The sequence below is a fragment of the Cebus imitator genome, unplaced genomic scaffold (genome assembly GCF_001604975.1).
Source record: "Cebus imitator isolate Cc_AM_T3 unplaced genomic scaffold, Cebus_imitator-1.0 Scaffold288, whole genome shotgun sequence".
NCBI lineage: Eukaryota > Metazoa > Chordata > Mammalia > Primates > Cebidae > Cebus > Cebus imitator.
This window is the reverse complement of record NW_016107603.1, coordinates 2,172,453-2,193,513: the sequence shown is the minus strand read 5'-3', so window position 1 is coordinate 2,193,513 and position 21,061 is coordinate 2,172,453.

The window sequence follows — 21,061 nt, the reverse complement described above, 5'->3', positions numbered from 1 at the left end:
AACAAGAGCGAAACTCCGCCTCAAAAAAAAAAAAAAAGAAGAAGAATTTATATAATAAAATATTAATCATTTTCTTTATGATTTCTGAGCTCTATGTCATATCTAAAAGACGTTCGTTATGAACATTACTTTATTATACTCAGAGTAGAAGCACAGTGGCTCATGCCTGTAATCCCAGCACTTTGGGAGACTGGGAGTGTGGATCACCTGAGGTCAGGAGTTCGAGACTAGCCTGGCCAACACGGTGAAAGCCCCATCTCTTCTAAAAATACAAAAAGTAGCCAGGCTTGGTGGCACATGCCTGTAGTCCTAGCTACTTGGGAGGCTGAGGCAGGAGAATTCCTTGAACGCAGGAGATGGAAGTTGAAGTGAGACATGATTGTGGCATGCACTCCAGCCTGGGCGACACAGCAAGACTCTTGTCTCAAAAAAGAAAAAAGAAAAGAAAAAGAAAGTATTGTTTTCAGTATTTTAATTGTTCTTATGTTTAAATCTTTAGTTCAATGGAATTTATTTTTATATCTAATACAAACAGATATTTAGCTTTGTAGTTTTAAAGAGAAATTCAATTGTCCTAATGTCATTCATTATAAAATAGATTCCTGCTCCATAGATGTCCAATAGTCTTTCTTCTCATATCTTAATGGACCCTCTTTACTGTTTTATTGATTTATTTGTTCATTATGTACTAATGCTATAATGTTTTAATTATATTATAGAATTTCTTAATATTTGGTAAGTCTGTACACAATAAAATTCCTTTCAAAACAAATTTTGAATAACCTTGTACATATGATCTTTCAGATAATTCTTTTAAATGCTGGCAAGTTTCCTTCTACTAACTTTTTTTTTTTTTTTAATAGGCAGGGTTTCTCTACTTTGGTCAGCTCTTGAACAGCTGACCTGAGGTGATCCATCCCCCTCAGACTCCCAAAGTGCTGGGATTACAGGCGTGAGCCAACGTGACTAGTTTCTTTCTACTAACTTCTAACCAAAACAATGTCAGGGTTATGATGAGAGTTTCAGAAGATTAACATATGAATTTGAGAAAGATAATATCCTGACTACTGTAACGTTTATTCAGCTTTATATCTTTTCAGGCAAACTGTGACTACTGAACCTCATGAAAAATTATATATTTATTATTAAATTTATCGTGAAACTTTTCACAGTTGTTGATATCATTGAGATTTTTAAAACTAATGTTAACTATGTATTGCTGACATAAATAAGCTATTTCTATATATTCATCTTGCTTCCAAATACTTTTGTGAATTCTAGTATTAGATTGAATACTATTTTATTTAGATCTATTTAATTTGTAGGCATATGGTCATTTTTTCTGCATATATAATAATAATTTGATCTTTTCTAATACCGATGCCATTTATATATTATCTGATTGCATTAGCTAGAAAGAATCTTCAGAACAGTGCAAAAAAGAGGACAAGAGCAGCCGGGTGCAGTGACTCATGCCTGTAATTCCAGCATTTTGGAAGGCTGAGGTGGGTGAATCACTTTATGTCTTGAGTTCAAAACCAGCCTGGCCGTCATAGTGAAACCCTATCACTACTATAAATACAAAATTAGTCGGGTATGGTGGCAGGTGCCTGTAACCTCAGCTACTTGGGAGGCTAAGACAAGATAATCACTTGAACCTGGGGGATGGATGTTGCAGTGAGCCAAGATTGTGCCACTGTACTCTAGCCTGGGCAACAGAGTGAGACTCCATCTCAAAAAAAAAAGAAAAAAGAAAGAAAGAAAAGAAAAAGATGACAAGAGCATCCGATCCTCCTTCTCTGAATTTAATATGATAGTTGTCGTTTTTGTCTAATAGTACATTTTTATATTTAGGAATTTTTCACCTTTTCCTATTTGTTTTTGAGCTTCCATCAAGAGTATCTGCTAAATTGATAATTGTGCTAATGTGCTATGCTTTCATTCCTTGAATAAATGCCATTTGATTATACTCTATTTCTTCAAACAATTTAAAGCATCCTTGCACATATAGAATAAGTTTCACTTAAGGAGGAAGTATTTTTTTATGTAATTTTAATGTACGTACCATTCAAGATGTCAGCACCTATAGCCATCCTACATGTACTGAGGGTATCCGTCAGCACACAAGTTCTCAATCTTCCCCTACTCCTATTTTTTGGAGTTTCACTCCATGTTTGCTCAGCAAAGCCTCAAGTAAACACTACACAAGTTTTGCAGCTTTTGTGTTTATGGCGGTCTTTCATTTCTAGAACTATGCTTTACAATTTCTGGCCATTTCTACCTCCTCACCTCCTGCCTACATCTTAACAAATAATCAAAGTCTTTGTGTAAGTTTCCTCTTCCTTTGTCTATGTCTGAAAATCACCTCCAAGCATTCAGCCAAGAAGATCTTAGGGCTTACCTCATCCATTCCCTTCTCTCAGGGATCATGGTGTGCACTGCCTGTTGCCTAATATCTAAAAATAGTTGTTCCATATATTTTGTCCAGTTTTACTGCAGAATGTTAAGTCTGGTTCTTGTTACTCTTCCAAAGACGAAAACAGAACTCCTAGTACTCTTTTTATAACAGATACTTAACATTCTTTTTCATTTCTGCAGTACTAAATTCTTTGTTCAGTTTTTTTTTTTTTTTTTAATCTCTTAATGCAATTCATGTGATTTTGATTTTCTTAGGAAGTTCATTTAGACTCCATCATCTCTAGTTTTAAACTTTTAAATAATACTCTCTTCCATCAATAGCACTGCCAGATTCAGCAAATAGCAATATAGGAAATGCAGTTAAACTTGAGTTTCAGATAAAAATGAATAATAATTTGTGTAATAATTATACACAAAGTAACAATTTTGTATACTTACACTAAAAAAGAATTTATTGTTTATCTGAATTTTTGTTTGGTTTTGTTTAAACAGAGTCTCACTGTCGCTCAGGCTGGTGTTCAGTGGCATTATCTCGGCTCGCTGCAACCTTGATCTCCCAGATTCCAGCAATTCTCCTGCCTCAGCCTCCTGAGTAGCTGGGATTACAGGTGTGTGCTACAGCGCCCAGCTAATTTTTTGTATTTTTAGTAAAGACAGTTTCACCGTGTTGGCCAGGCTGGTTTTAAACACCTGACCTCAGGTGATCTGCCCATCTTGGCCTCCCAAAGTGCTGGATTACAGGCATGAGCCATTGTGCCCAGCCTAAAATTTAAATTTTACTAGACATATGATATTTTATCTGGCAAGCCTATCCATTCAGTATTTTGTTTAAAAAAATTTTGTTTTTATTGATAAGTCCCATGTTTTTTTTTTAAGTCTCTTTGATAGGTTTTAAAATATATCTGTATAGTAAATTCCACCTTTTATTTATTTATTTCTTGCCTTCATCTGCAATTTATTTTGTTCTTTTTTCTACATTTCCTAGGCTGTTCCCTGAACTAAGTCTTTGATTCATTTTATTAAAATAGAAAATTTAAAGTCATGAAGCTCACTCTGACTGGGGCTCTATTCACATTATGGAGATTTCTCAATGAAGAGGGCTCATTTACATTAATTGCTAAAGCATTTGTAATCTCCAATTTTTGTTTCCTCTTGATTCAAGAGTCATTTAGGAGAGGTATTTTTTTTTTATTTCAAGTGGATTTTTATTATTTTGTTTACCATAGAAATTCAATATTTTGGTTTTCTGTTCGGAGGCTGTGTTGTATAAGTGTTCTACTTTGGGGAAATAATATTAAAGCTTTTTGTAGGCCAAGTATGTAATTAAATCTTGTCTATGCTTTATAAGCATGAGGGGAAAATATATATTTTGTGTTTATTGAGGTCAAATAGAGAAATACAACAAAGTCAGTTAATTCTGTTATTTAAATCCTTCAAGTTCATACTTGTTATTGGCCCAGTTCACCTTGAACAAGGTGCTGACAAAGAGAAATCACACTGCACTTGTGTTCAAGAGCTGCAAATGCAGTAAGCTTTGTGCTCCATGATTTATGAAGCATTTTTAACATGGCTGAATTTCTATGAAAAAGTGTCCTTTTACAGCGATTTATTACATAACGTATCACCAAAGGCCAATTAGACCCTGTTCAAAGATAGCAAAAGGCCAAAAACATGAATGAGATTATGTAGATAAAGTTTCTCATACAATTCACCAAAGCCACACTTGCCCACTGTTGCCTGTGAAAAGCACAGCACATGCCAAGTGTGGTGGCTCATGCCTGTAATCCCAGCATTTTGGGAGGCCGAGGCAGATGGATCATCTGAGGTCAGGAGTTCAAGACCAGCTTGGCCAACATGGTAAAACCCTGTCTCTACTAAAAATACAAAAATTAGCTGGTCATGATGGTGTGTGCCTGTAATCCAGCTACTCAGAAGGCTGAGGCAGGAGAACTGCTTCAACCCAGTAGGCGGAGGTTGCAGTGAGCAGAGATTGTACCATTGCACTACAGCCTGGGTGACAAGAGCAAAACTCAGTCTCAAAAAAAAAAAAAAAGAAAAGCATAGCGCTCATTGTTTTCATCCACGGATTGCTTGAGGGATATGGAGAAAGCTAAGAGAGATTTTGTAAGATTTTAGGTTAGCTTCCAAAGTGAAATTCTGGGAAGGCAAAAATCAGAATTTTACCCTTCCCTAACAAATTAGGTGATGCTTAGGGGAGCTGAAACTAGAGGTTAGATGTGACTAATAAATACTAGTCAAATACAAAACAAAAGAAATAGGTCACAGCCATGCATAAGTATGAAAACTTGCAAATGAACTTGTTTCTGGTTTTCGGAGCTTTTAAATGGACAGTTAACATGTTTTCAAAGACTTCCTGAAATGCTTGGCCATGGCGAGATATTACAATTGTTAAAACACAAGGAGGCTAGGACTTTCTACCATACATTGATGTTGCTTACTCTTTCTTTTCCAAGTTTCTTGGGAAAACCAGAGCTCCTATGCATTGCTAACCTTCATCTAGTGTTTTTCAGGATAAGGTGTACTACATAGCACACCTTATCCTGAAAAAGCAAAAGCTAAGGAACTACATCCTAGATTTACATTATAGCTCTGACACTTACTAGACAAATTTTGTAAATTTTCTCTCTAAAGTTCCATTTCTCAATTTAAAAATGGGAATGATGACGATAACACCTACTTCTAAGAATTATAGGAAATGATTCCTACAAAACATTCTCCACAAATCTGACACTCAATAAATATTACCTATTGTTAAAGAATGTATTGTATCACATCTTTTTTTTTTTTTTTTTTTTTGTGATGGAGTCTTACTCTGTTTCCCAGGCTGGAGTGCAGTGGCACAATCTTGGGTCAATGTAACCTCCACCACCTGGATTCAAGTGATTCTCCTTCCTTAGCCTCCCTAGTAGCTAGGACTATAGGTATGTGCCACCACGCCTGGCTAATTTTGATATTTTTAGTAGAGATAGCATTTCACCATATTGGCCAGACTGGTCTCAAACTCCTGACCTCAAGTGATCCTTCCACTTAGGCCTCCCAAAGTGCTGGGATTGCAGGCATGAGCCACTGTGCCTGGCCTGTATCACGTCTTGATTTAGCAGAATCTGGGAGTAGAAATGGCTTTCACATGGTTTCTTTAAGACCTTTCAATATCCTGGTTTTTGAGCTTTTCAGGAACAATCCCATCTGGGTCTTTCACTATTGGCAACCTAAATCCATGTTCCAATTAATGCAATTGTATATCATTTTAGAAAATTGAAAGGGCTTCATCTGAACCATTGATCAAATCAACTCAATGATTTCAGGTATATAGTACAAATCCCCAAAAAGGCTGCTCTCCAGAAATCTCCCTTCAAGTGACCCAAGAAGGATGACATTTGGTAACCCATCCTAACATGAAAAAGCTCTGTAATTAGATTGCAGATTCCCTGAGAACCAAGGTCTTGTATTTTTTTTTCCATGTTATTTCCACAAGCTGAAGCAATGCCTGGCTCATGTTAACATGTACAATAAACATTTTAAAATATTATTGAGAAAGACATTGATAGCAAAATTAAAGAAACTACTTTTTAAAAAATCTTCAAAGTTTACAAAGATATAAAATTGTAGCATACCAAAAGCCAGCCCAGCAGATGCAAAGGGGAACATTAGGTCTGATTTTCAGAAACTATGATGGGCTTAAAATGGAAGCAAACATGGCTGGAGAGGCCGTTTGGCAAATGAAAGGTTCATGAGGTTGGCAGTCAGAATGCTTGGGTTTCAGACTTAGCTGAGCTGCTAGGCAAGCCACTTACTCTTTATAAGCCCCAGCTTTGTTTTTAAAGTAGCAGTTGCCATGCTCATGCCACAAAAAAAAAGTCCAAATGAGACAAAACCTTAAAAAGGCTTTACAACCTCCACAATACATACTACTGTTCAAAAATGTGACCTACAAGAACTATGTTTGTTACACCAAGCACGTGAGAAATAAGCTTAGTCATAAAGGGAAAATTGCAAGAAATAGAAACATTGAGCAGAACTATTTTGTAAAAAGAAGAAATCCAAAAAGTATGTCTAGATAGTCGATGTTCATTGTGTAGTTTTTTAAAAAAACATCTAATCACATATGCTATACTTACAGCTGGGAAAAGCCATTTTGCTTTATATACTTTTTTCTTTTCATTTTTATACAAAATTAAACTTATTAATTGTCTTTATTTATGGAACAAAAATAGCATCTGCTGCTTATGCTGTTCTTTTTCTATCTTATCAACAGAGCCAAGAAAACGTATTAAATATGCTGATGGAAGGATTTAGGAATCTCAGAAAACACATCTCCTATTATTCCATGCACAAACATAAAAGATTGCAGAAGTAAAGAGAAAGAAAAAGGCTATACCAAAAAAAAAAAAAAAAAAAAAGAGGAACACACACTAGTATGCGCAAACATGCAAATTCCTTCTAGTGTGTCTCTGAAAAAGCAACTAGAAAAGAATTTTAGTAAACTTTCACAGTTGTTTAAACTGATGAGATGGCTAGCCAATGACACAATTGCTTTGTAAAAGTGTTAGGATAATACTGAAATGCTAGCTGAGACTGCTTTCTTTCCCTGTTGTTTTGATGGAATATTTGTTATAGTGATCCCACTACTTAGAAAATTTTTAGTTTTATTGGTTACTATTATGGAAATAAACCATGGACAAAGTGAGTAAATGTTTAGACCAGGGTATAGAATCTCTTGGTCATGAATTTCTAAACGTTTTGTACTTTTATGCATGCACAAACATGGCCATTAAGAAAACACAAGATCCATGGTTTGTGCTTTGGAAAATAATGTTTCTGAGAGGGATAAGATGTTATTTTCTTAATTTCAAACAGTAAAGGCTTTATATATCATTTTCTTTTGGCTAGTGTCTATTATAGTTCATCAAACTTTCCTAATTGTGTTTATCTTAAAAATCTGCATTTGGTTCCTTTCATTACATTTTCTGAAATTATCATCTTCTTTTCCACTGTATCACTTCCATCTGCATACATTTTCTTATTTCTCTCATTAAAAAAAGTACACAGACTCCATGAACTCTTCCAGCTATTGCCTTATTTCTCCACTTTCTTTTATATCAAAACTCCATTAAATAATTGTCTATGCTTAGAATCTCCATTTCCTCAACTCAGGTTCTCTCCTCCACCCACTCCTATAAAGATTTGGTCTTCACTGTTCCACTGAAAACACGCATAGATATCTTCAATGATCTCCATCTTTTCAAAACTATGCTCAATTTTCATTCCTCATTTACCCACCCTTCCATCAACATTTGACACAGTTGCTTAATCCCTTATTCATCAAATACTTTCTTTACTTGACTACCAGGAGAACACTCCTTGTTTTCTTCCAATTTGAAGGGCCACTAGATTTGAGTCTCCTTTCCTGGCATTTCCTCCTCCTCTGAATGTCTAAATATTGAAGTCTCCCAAGTTCCAGTCTTTAGGCTTTTATCCTCTTTTCTATGTTTAGTCACCCATAAGTCTTTTCATTCAGTTCTATGACTTGATTTAAATCGCAGATGACGCCCACATTTATATCTTAGCCCTCACCTCTCCTACACTGCAGACACTGATGGTACTCAAGATTTCCATTTTGACATCTAATGGATATCCCAAACCTTTTTTTTTTTTAATGTGGGGTTTTGCTCTTGTTGCCCAGGCTGGAGTTCAATGGCACATTCTTGGCTCACTGCAACTTCTGTCTTCCGGGTTCAAACGATTCTCCTGTCTCAGCCTCCCCAGAGCTGAGATTACAGTCATGTGCTACCACGCCCTGCTAATTTTGTATTTTTGTAGAGATTGGGTTTCTCCATGTTTGCCAGGCTGGCCCCGAACTCCCGACCTCAGGTAGTCCACCAATCTCAGCCTCCCAAAGTGCTGGAATTACTGGCGTGAGCCACCACGTCCGGCCAACATTTTCAAAGTAAACCTCTTTAGGGTACGCCCGCGCCAGAACTTCTCATTTCCCTTTTTCCCCACATCAGTAAATGAGAGTCCCAGTTACTCACTTGCCCAGGCAGTGCATTGTCTGCTGCAGTGAGTTAGACGTACTCCTCTATATCGTTTTTCTACATAATTTAAACGTAAAAAGCACTTCCCCTTTCCCCTACCCCCGAGACAGAGTTTTGGTCTTGTTGCCCAGGCTAGAATACAATGGCCCATCTCCGCTCACGGTAACCTCCCTCTCCTGGGTTCAGGCGATTCTCCTGCCTCAGACCCCTGAGTAGCTGGGATTATAGGCATGTGCCACCACTCCGGGCTAATTTTTGCATTTTCACTGGAGACGGCGTTTCACTATGTTGATCAGGTTGGTCTCAAACTCCTGACCTGTGGTGATCCACCTTCCCCGGTCTCCCAAAGTACTGGTATTACAGGTGTGAGCCACCACACCCAGCAAAAATCCCTTCTTTTGATAGAATGCCCTGCCCAATCTGATTGTGAGGTACCCATATTTGTAGATATTCTATAATATCAGAATATATTGTCATTTTAAAAACTGACCTAAGGTTGACCTTACCATTTTAATTAATATGAAAATTGTTTTATGTATTTAGGTTGTCACTATAGTTTACATACACCCTTAAGTGAAAAAAGAGGTTGTGTGTGTGTGCTCCTGTGTGTGTGAAAAACAAACTGTGGTATATTCATACAATATAATACTACTAACAATGTAAATGCATGAATGTCACTACATCCAAAACCTGGATGAATCTCAAACATAATTTTAAGCAAAGTTTTTAAAACTAGGCAAAGTTAATAATTTATGGCTTTGGAAATCAGGAGAGGAAAAAGAAAAGGGCGTATGTGTCCTTCATGAAAACGGTGAAATCAACAAAGCAATATTTATATTTCTATATCAAAGCTCCTAATTCCACTGATTTTTTTTTTTTTTTTTTTGGCACGATTTTCACTCCTCTCTTTAACTAAAACTGTCTCCTGGTTTCTGTTCAAGGGATTTTTATGAGTGTGACACAAAAGAGAGTGGGAGAAGAACATCAATTACAGCCCAGAGCAGAATGACTAATTCCTGGAGGATGTATTTGGACTCAGCTTGAAGGCCAAGAGGTTAGCATTTTCAACACAAAATAATTTTGAGTCTGCTTTTACTCCTCCCAGTCTTGTCATAAGCCTTGTCTCATTCTGGAACCATCTCTGGATTCCCCTCCTTCCTTGCTGCTGTGACCATGTCCTACTGCAGAGAGCTAATGGTGAGATGGAACAAGTGATTTCAGGCTTACATTTAGTTTGTAAAGAGCTCTGCTGTATTTGAGAATAAAAAGCACTTTGGAAATATATGTGATTATTATTGCATTAGAAGTAAACCTGGGATAAGAAAAAAATCCATTAACAAGTGTTTCTGCTAAATGCTTTCTCAGGCCATTCAGAGATCCATTTGAAGATGCAAAATCGTAGGAGATCCAATTATATCCTCCTGATAAGACATACTTTGTGTCCAACAAGTGCTAATCACAGAAAACCATCAGAGAACTACAATTTCTAATACAAGCAAAAAGCAAATCTTTCTCTCAAGGGCAACATCCTAAAGACTTGCTTAAATAATAACATTTTAGAGACTTCAAAAATAACTTGACTATATTTAAACAAGCTACGGTCATAAAAACAATTTGATCCTACAGTTTATGGCCAGCCTAATAAATTTAGAAAGACTGGAGTTTTCTATTATTCTCTCAAATCTGTAACATTAGGTCAAAGTCTGTTATTTCAAATTACAGTTGATAGGATAGCAGAAATGGATTGCATGCTTTAATGTTAACAAGAGGTCTCCTCATCTTGCTAAAAACCCTTATTTTATATAAGTAATACATATAGGCTTAGCCCCTCCATATGGGTAAAACCCTGCTTTGCAGCTAAAAAATTGAGATGATACCTGTAAAGCATTTGAGCCACTGAGCATATAAGAGGCATCAGGTAAATGTTAGGCACTTTCCCTTTTCCCAAGGGGTTGTTTTCTCAAATTTTTTTCTTTTTTTTGAGACAGAGTTTCACTCTTATCAGCCAGGCTAGAGTACAATGGCATGATCTCAGCACACTGCAACCTCCATCTCTCCAGTTCAAGTGATTCACCTGCTTCAGCCTCCCAACTAGCTGGGGCTACAGGCTTCCGCCCCCATGCTCATCTAATTTTTGTATTTTTGGTAGAGACAGGGTTTCACCATGCTGGCCAGGCTGGTCTCGAACTTCTGACCTCCGGTGATCCACCCAGTTCAGCCTCCCAAAGTGTTGGGATTACAGGCATGAGCCACTGCACCAAGCCTGTTTTCTCAAATTTAATTTATCGTCTTAAAAACAGAAACAATAGGCCGGGCATGGTGGCTCACGCCTGTAATCTCAGCACTTTGGGAGGCCGAGGTGGGTGGATCACCTGAGGTCAGGAGTTCAAGACCAGCCTGGCCAACATGGTGAAAACCTGTCTTTAAAAAAACAAAAACAAAAACAATAACAACTATGAGTATTTTTCAGTTGATGTCTACTATATGTAGTCATTGTGGAAATTGGTATACATTAAATATATAGTTGTTATAATTTGTATAACAACTCTATAGAATAGATAGTATTTTATCCTCATTTAACATACAAGGCTAAGAAAACTGTCCACAATTTAGATAGCTTAAAAAGGCAGATCACTTCCTCTCCCAAGGTGGTCAAAAGGGACTTTCTAGAAATTTCTTCTGACACATGGAAATGAGTCTGTGAGACTGAAGATTGCTGGTTCTGAACTGTAGTAGACTCTTACGTGTTTTTACACAAGTCTTTAAAAAGATCAACTTGTTAAAGGAGCCTCATTAACTCTGTTTCTGTTTACAGAATTCATCTTTCATAATAATGTGTAGTAGATAATTAGGCACACAGAGTTTGGGTTTAGAAAACTTTTAGGTTTCAGAGCAAATTGCTTATTTAAGGGCAAATGTGCAGGCTTAATTCATGTACGCTTTCGTATGGAACCCTATATATATTCACCATATGCCTTGGGGTAGGAGAAAGCTCAGTATGTTGTTGAGGCCAAGTGGAATCATACCAAGAAGTCCTTCAGAGTTCGTTCTTCTCATCCTTGAAAATAAGTTTAAATTACCTTATTAGTGAATACGGCTATACGATTCCTTATTGCTCTACCACATAGCGATTACATGGTGTTTCATTAATTACTTCCAGCTATCTATTAAATTTTCTGATAGAGCAAGGTGATTTTATTTGTGGGATCATTTTTCATAATGAAATAAAATGTCAGTCTCTGAAATAGGTTACATTTATTCCTAACCTTATACCTTCACTCATCTTGTGGACCTCTTAGGAAAGAGCCACACCTCCATCTATTTAAATTCCACTCATTCTTCACAATCTCATCAGATTTTGCTTCTGCAGCCATCACCGACCTCTATCTACCAATGGCTTTCTTGATTACATACATCTTACCTCTCATCTATTGGTTACCTCTAAGGCTTACTTTAGTATCCTGCATATAATGGCACTCAGAACATCTTGTAGATAATATGTTATTTGTGGTCTCTACTACACAGCTAAGTATGTAATCATACATTGTTCTTCACTGTTTGCCTCTAAGTCATAAGTGTTAGGCTAGCATATATAATTAAAGTACATGTTTCTTAAGGGCAGAAACCAAGTATTACACTTCTTTATTATCAAACACTGCACCTAACACAAAACTAAGAATACAGTAAGTGCTTGGCAAGTAAAACCCTAAAACTGCTCAATGTGCGCTACATGCCATACACAGGTAGAAAGGACTAGAGAGTTAGAGACCTCTGCGTAACTCTGGGAAAGCCACTCAAGCTCCAAGCCTCTGGCTCCTTATCTTTAAAACGCAATGCCAGTAACTACCCTCCTCCTGCTACACACAATGTTGTAGAGCCTCAATGAGATGATTTACACAAAGGTTGTTAAACAGGAAGTTTTTTTTCTTTTTTTTTTTGATATGGAGTCTCACTGTGTTGCCAGTCTGGAGTGCACTGGCATGATCTCGGCTCACTGCAACCTCTGCCTCCTGGGTTCAAGCGATTCTGCTGCCTCAGCCTCTGGAGTAGCTGCAACTAGAGATGCGCACTGCCACGCCCAGTTAATTTTTGTATTTTTAGTAGAGATGGGGGTTTCACCATGTTGGCCAGGATGGTCTTGATCTCCTGACCTCATAATACACCTGTCTTGGCCTCCCGAAGTGCTGAGATTACAGGCGTGAACCACTGTGCCCAGCCTAAACAGGAAGCTCTTAGCAGGAAGGCACTCAACAAGTGCTTTGATGCTAAGTGCTTACCATCCGCTCAGTATTTATTTAACCAAAGACTGCCATCTTCATTTGAAACAGTCATCAAAATGACAAAAAATGGAAAAGACAAATCATATTCAGTGTTTGGGAGAGTGTGGGGAAAGGGCACTTTCATGAACTGTAGAGAATAGAAAATCAATACAGTCTTTCTGGACAGAAATCTGGCAGTCCAAAGTGATACTACAATGATTTTTTTTCTTACATCTTTTTTTTTTTTCAAGATGGGGTTTCACCATGATGGCCAGGCTGGTCTTGAACTCCTGACCTCAGGTGATCCACCCATCTTGGCCTCCCAAAGTGCTAGGATTACAGGCGTGAGCCACTGCACCCCGCCTTTTTCTCATACCTTTTAGTTTTTTTTAACTCAACCTTTTTTCTATAATAAACAGGCCCATATCATTTATATCTTCACTGTTTTTCCTTTATTGAACATGATAAAGTTAATGATTAGCGACAAAATATTTAAAAAACAAACTTGGAATAAATATGTCTTAAATTCATAAATAACACTTTGAACAAGATAACAATTGCGGGCAGTTGGTGCATTTTTGTTCTGGGGTATTCTTATTTTTTTTATTTTTTTGAGACGGAGTCTTGCTGTGTCGCCCAGACTGTAGTGCTCTCTGCAACCTCCACCTCCCAGGTTCAAGAGATTTCTGTTCCTCAGCCTGCTGAGTAACTGGGATTACAGGCATGTGCCACCACGCCCAGCTAATTTTTGTATTTTTAGTAGAGACAGGGTTTCTCCATGTTGGCCAGGCTGGTCTTGAACTCCTGACCTCAAGTGATCTGCCCGACTCAGCTTCCCAAAGTGCTGGGATTACAGGCATGGGCCACTATGCCAGGACTTTGGGGTATTCTTTACTGGTGTGCATTAGAGTTCTCATATTGAAAATATCGAGACTTTTCTGCAGTGGATAAGAGCAGAGATGCTGGAGCCAGACTCACTACTTATATTCAAATCTTAGTGCTGCCATTTACTACCTGTATGACCTTGGCCAGGTGACTTCACCATCTCCACGTTTCAGTTTCCTTAACTGCAAAATGGGGTTAATAGTTCACAATGAGAATTAAATATGTTCACAAATATAGCACTGAGAGCAGTGTTGTGAAGTGTTTTGCAAGCTTTGTGTGCCTCATTATCACTATTTATTGAGCACCTACGATGTGCTAGGGAAAGAGGAAATAGTGGTGAACACTTTAGGGTGCTTACAGTCTCATGGAAGAGATTATATAGATTGTTGAATAAATCAATATATATACATATTCTTAAGTTATGATAAGTATTCTAATAAAAAACAGTGCCTGAAATGAGAACTAATGAAAGAATACCCAATGTAGATTATGAGTTTGAGAATCATGAAGGATTATCCAAGAATCTGCGGAAAGAGGAATCTTCCAGGCAAAGTGAAGAGTATATTCAAAGGCATATTCAATACATTGAACACCACGGTGGCTCAAAACTACTGAGAAATGGGGAGGGTATTTCAAGATGAAGCTCAAGAGATAGACAAGGGTGACTGGGCAGAGGCACGTGGGCTATTTTAGGCATCTGAGGTATTATCTGAGTTCTGCTGAAAGCCAGTGAATAGTTTTATGCAGGCAAGTGACATGATCAAATTTACATATTAATAAAAATAATCCTGGCTAAAATCACACAGAAAATCTTGAGTTCTTGAACAAGTGTACAAAGACCAAAGGACAATAAATTATCTACCTGAAAGAACTTGATTGCACATTTTCTCTTTTATATTATTAAAACACTTTAAATTATATATTTATATGAATTTATTATGTAATATACATTCTACTATGCATTATACACGTTTACATAAATATGACTGTGCACCTTTGTACTATACATGTTAAACTAAATACTGTTTTTAATTAATTTAGGAGTTAATTTCACTTCTAGGGATTGTTGCCTTGCATGTTGATTTTAGAATTAAGATGCAACTGCACTGTTAAATAATGTACCCTGTGCATTGTTCCTAAAGAAAAGAACACATATAATTATTCATATATTAAAGGCTGGGAAAAAAATGTTTATATATACACATATTGGATTATTAAGCAGCCATAAAATGAACAAGGGAGATGCATATATACTAAAATAGAATGGTCTTAAAATATTGTTAATAAGGAAGAAAGCAAGTTCTAGGAACTTATAGCTGGTAGTTTAAGATTTTTGTAAAAATAAATAATATATAATCATAAAAGTATAAAAATATAAACGTTTGCACACATCTAAAATTATTCACATCAAACTACTAACATAGATTACTCCTTGGATAACAGGGTTAGGGGAGGGATGAGCATTTCCTTTTTACTTTAGATATTTCTGATTGTTTGAATCCTTTAAAACCAGTATGCATCAATTTGCAATCAAAAGCAAAAATAAGGATATGAAATTAATAAAACAAAATATAAGCTTCACTTTTAGTCTTTTTAACAGAAATAATTTATACCATAATAAAGAACTTGAAATAAGACACAAGTAGCAGGTGAGGTAAAAAGAAGATTGATCTATGCTATTTATAATTTTTAAAAGAACGATGTATAATTAAGGTAGTTCCTATTAATTACTGATGAGCAGAATTAAGGGATCTGTCAGCCATTATTCATCAGGTAATATAACCTGATGTCAGACTAATAGATGATCTCTAGGGGGTGGGGCAACAAATTGTGTTTTGCTTTATTTGACAGTGGCTTCCTCTTCCTTCTCTTAGCAATCTTCCTATTTGCTTCAACTTGTTTTTTTTATTTTTGAGAATAAATGGATATTGACAGACTTTGGTCAGAGTACCTGTGGAATCTGGAAATCTACACAACAGTGTTTCTAAGTCATGTATCCTATATCTGTCTACAGATGTCTGAAGAAAATTATAGAACTTCTTTAACATCTCCTGTAATTAGAGGGACTAGCTGATCATAATAAAGTATTAAGATGTTGTCAGCATAGACATGAGACATTAAAGGCATCTAATTCAGCATGATTCATTTCCATGACTCAGCTAAATGACAGGTCCCAAAATACCAGTCTTGGTATTCAATCATTTTAATATAGCTAGTAGGAAATTGTACCAACAAATTATTTTGGTGTTATCTTAATGAATCCACCATATTGTGGGCCAGTATTATTAAAAATATGTTCCCAGAAAACTAATTCTGAGGGTATCTAATAGGTGTCACATGTTTTTAAAAGGGGAATAGGTTGCTGGTTAAATACATTTCAAAAATGCTGAGTAAAATGAATTTAAGGAAGTGTTTTATTCTATTTCTCAAAGCCATTAATATGTTAATGTTAACTATGAATTTTCAAGATATTGATATAATAAGCTCAGTGCTTCCAAATTCCAAATTTATTTTTATATGAAGTTCTTTTGTTGTCAATATGTTAAGGTACTTTTGTTTTGTTTTGTTTTGTTTTGTTTGGAACAACTAACATAGTCCCATAGTCAATCCTAAATTTGGTATTTTATGTTACAAAAAAGTTGTGGTTACCTTCTTACTTTACACATTTTTAAAAGTTGTATACCTCTCTAAAACGAAATTTTGTCATATTATCATTCCCTCTCAGGAATATTTCCATTCATCCTATCAGGAAGTATAGAATATATTCAAAGCTAAACTTCCTAAAAAGCCAAGGTATACTGAATTCTTTGTTCATCTCCTACCACCTTCTACCCACCAACTTAGCCATCTTCTGGCCAAAAGCATACATAGATAAGGCTTTGTCTTGGTTATAGGAAATTTGGGCTGATAGATTTGAATACACAAAAAACAGGCCTGGCTCTTCAACTTGAAATTGATTTAGTATTCCTCAACAATCAGATCATCACTATCAAATTTCTTAGCTAAGACTTTACTCACTTGTTGAATATAGACTTAGTGTCTTCGAGCACTCTATGTTGAAATCACAATAAAAATTTAAGAAACACATTCCAGAAAACAACTTGGTGACATATTCAAAAGTTTTACAAATGTTCCTTTATGTTGATGCACCTTTGATTCTACTTTTACAAATTGATCACCAAAATATATGTAAGAATTGTCATAGACACATCACTCATAAGTACCTATAAAAATGATACATTCTTGGCCTAGTGTGGTGGTTCATGCCTGTAATCCCAGCCCTTTGGGAGGCCAAGGCAGGCAAATCACCTGAGGTCAGGAGTTCGAGACCAGCCTGGCCAACATGATGAAACCCTAATCTCTACTAAAACTTTAAAAATTAGCCAGGCGTGGTGGTGGGTGCCTGTAATCACAGCTACTCAGGAGGCTGAGGCAGGATAATCGCTTGAATCCAGGAGGCGGAGGTTACAGTGAGCCAAGATCATGCCACTACACTCCAGCCTGGGCAACAGGGCAAGAGAGTGAGACTCTGTCTCAGAAAAAAAAAAACGATACATTCTTACAATAAAACCCTGTCTAAAACTTTAAAATAATGCTGTGCAAAACATATTTATTAGCATAGGAAAATACATATGTTCATATACAGATATTTTAAAAAGCAAATATCTATTCCTAGATACATACATTCATACATACTGGTAAAAACTTGTGTTGGCACACATTACCTAGAATGGTATGAAAACTGAAAATGGTGACTGCATTTGAAGAGGAAAACTGGGGAACTGAGGGAGATAGGAGAAATGAGGTCTTTTCCTCCACTCTGCTTTGTACTGTTTGAATCATTTACCATAAATAAAATAGGGATTGATAGATGATAGAGAGATGTTAGGTAGGTAAGTAGATGACAGATGGGCAGATAGATAGATACATAGATACATAGATAGATAGACAGATAGATAGATAACTGATAGAAGAAAAGGAAAGAAGGAAGAGAAGAAGAAAGGGAAGGAGGGAGGGAAGGAGGAAGGGAGGAGGGGAAGAGGGAGGGAGGGAAAGAAGGAAGTGATGATACAAGAAAGGTTATTAAGGCCAGGGAAGTGGCTCATGCTTGTAATCCCAGCACTTTGGGAGGCCAAGGTGGGCGGATCACAAGGTCAGAAGTTTAAGACCAGCCTGGCCAATATGGTGAAACACCGTCTCTACTAAAAATACAAAAATTAGCCCAGAGTGATGGTGGGCACCTGTAGTCCCAGCTACTTGGGAGGCTGAGGCAGGAAAATCCCCTGAATTCGGGAGGCAGAGGTTGCAGTGGGCCTCAATAGTGCCACTGCAATCCAGCCTGGGTAACAGAGCAAGACTTTGTCTCAAAAAAAATAAAAAAAGAGAAAGTTTATTAAACAAAATGTGGCTTTCATCCTGTAAATAGCCCATATAACCAACTTCTGATCATAACAGCTTTCAAGCAAATCAAGTTTGATCATTTTTATTCAAATTGCCTATAGTTTTATTTTAAAGTTTGCTTACTTAATGCATCGGTTTTTAAAACAAGTGCATAAATGCATTCATTACAAAGTTAATATACATTTTCTCACGTTTTTAGTGATTTGTGCCTTAGAAAATTTGAAACTATGGTGTACATTACATCTTGTAACAAATACATTTCTTATTGAACTGAACCTTTTATCAACATGAAATATATTGTTTATTCCCTTTAAATAATTTTAATATCAAATTCTATTTTCTATAATATTAGTATGTTATTATAGCCTTTATTACCATTATTGTTACTAGTATTTGCTTATAATGTCTTTATCCATCTATATATTTTCACCTTTCTTGAGTCATTTCATTTTATGTGTCGCTCATAAAAAACGTATAGCTGGATATTCATTTTTCAAAGCTGTGGTTCTTTGTTTTACAATGGAGTCATTTAAACCACTTATATTTATATCTCATACTTTGTATTTGCCCCAGTCATCAATTTTATGTCTATTATATTTACCATGCTTTGTTGTTGATTCTTATTTTACCCTTTGACAAATTTATTGGATTGATTGTATTTCTATTACATATTATTTTTATTCCACATTTTCCTTAATTGTTTGGTGGTTATTCACTTGTTGCTGCTTTTCTAGTAGTTATACTAAAATTTTTAACACATATATTTCAATATATGTGAAATTTATGAAAAATTTATGTTTATTACTGAAGCCTAGACTTAATGAATACTTCTAACTTCCTATCTTCTCCTCTGACCTCTGAGCTCTCACAATGTTGAGATTATATGAGATTTTAGTTCCAAATTTTATTATATTTTAAATAATTCTCAATTATAAATTATGCTTTTTTTGCCCAAAACTGCTCTTTGTTTTCCACATCTACCAAGTTCCTTAATATTGCTGAAGTACGTTCTATACTAATTGTTTTGTGGTTTACAAATGGAATGTTTTTAAGTGTTTTTGTTGCTATAAAATGTCTTAATTTACCTTTCTATTTGAATAGCAGGTGGATAGATGTGGTATGGAACACTTTTTTTCGCAATGCTCTCCAAATGCTAAGTGTACATATTCTAAAGCCTCCTCTTGGTTGCTATATTAATCATGTTTCTTCAGATGTTCTTTTTTAAATGGATCTATCTTCCATGATGGCTGTTATCCTCTAAGGTATGGTGATTTGGGGTTGTGAGGTTATCATTTCATCGGCCATTTCCTTTTAGACTGTCTCTGATCACAGTCCTCCTCCAGTTACCACCCTGGAGTCCTGGGGCACAGGACTCATCCTCCACATGGGTCTCCTCCACCACCCAGGGCACTGCCCAGGCTCCCAGATTTGCAGTAACTACCTAAAAGAGGGAAGAGACTCACCTTCAGGAGATCTTAACAGCAAGCGACTCCCAACCAGGCCCCTCCTGCTTCCTTTTCTTCTGCCCTCAGCTCTGTGCTCTCCTGGGCTGTCATCACCTCCTCCATCCCCACCTCCTAAATTTGTTTCAGCCTCCTAAATTTCTAGATTCTTCCTTCAATGTGATCTCATCTAACTCCATCTTTCAGAGGTTTCTCGTAAATTCTGGTCCACTAAGGTTCTGCTTTTTCTTTACATATATTAACAAGTAAATAGGGCCAGGTGGGATGGCTCATGCCTGTAATCCCAGAACTTTGGGAGGTTGAGGTGGGCAGATCACAAAGTCAGGAGTTCAAGACCAGCCTGATCAACAGGGTAAAACCCTAACTCTACTAAAAATACAAAAATTAGCCAGGCGTGGTGGTGCATGCCTGTAATCCCAGCTACTCAGGAGGCTGAGGCAGGAGAATTGCTTGAAACCAGGAGATGAAGGTTGTAGTGAGCTGAGATCACCCCATTGCACTCCAACCTGGGCAACAGAGCGAGACTCTTAAAAAAAAAAAAATAGAGTCACAATAAAATTTTAAAAGTTTATTTGGCAGACAAATGTTTCATGAATTGGGCAGCTCCAACCAAAAAATGATGGATAGGCTCCACTTAGAGATCACAAGGAGGAGACTTTTATAGGCGAATGTAGAGGTAAAACAAAGCAGACATTTGATTGGTTATAGTACAAAGTTGCCTTATTTGGTCTATCTTATTGGAAAGTCCCTAGTTATGTAACTATATGTTTTTGGCTATTTCTGATTGTTTCAGCTTAAGTTTTATTTTTCTTTAATAGGCATTTACAAGAAATAGCTTACTGAGTTTCACTTATGTTTGCAAATCAAGGAAAGTTGAGGTCACTTATGAGGCCTCACTGGTTTTGTCTGCTCAGGAATTCTTCACGCCTAGCCTCCATTTCAATTTACTTTAACGTGTATATTTTTAATAATTTTTTCTTTTATTTCTAAGGACTTGAGGGGAGAAAGAAGTTGGGGAGAGAGATTGTGAATCTGTTTAGTTTATTCCTTTGGCCTAATCCCCAGCCTTATTAACATTGTTTTTTTTAGTTACACACAGACACAGACACACACACACACAGGACATCTAAATCTTAACGCTAACTCTAAATAAAGTAATTAGATCTATGTTGTTCATTATCACAAACAGTAAACCACAACCATTTCCATAACTTCCTCAGATTTGACAAACTTTCTGAATGATCTTCCTACCTAAGAAATAGTTGCCTGAATTCATTTTTCTCTATATGAGAAGCTCTAGACTGCTTGACTACAAATTCCTGCTTGTTTCTTGGGGGCCCCTGTTTCCGGTGTGTCCTTCACTGCCGCCTTCCATCTTTCCCCTCTCCCTCCCTCAGCCTGCCTTGTGGAGCCCTCACAGCCAGCATAGGACTATCACGGCATTTTGAGTTCAGTATGTTTTGATGCTCCTTTTTTTTTTCTCAAAGTGGAAACTTCAGAATTTGCGTTTAGATCATGTAATATAAACCTTGTGTCAGCAGCCGCAACAACACATCCAGAGCCAAACAGACAACACGAT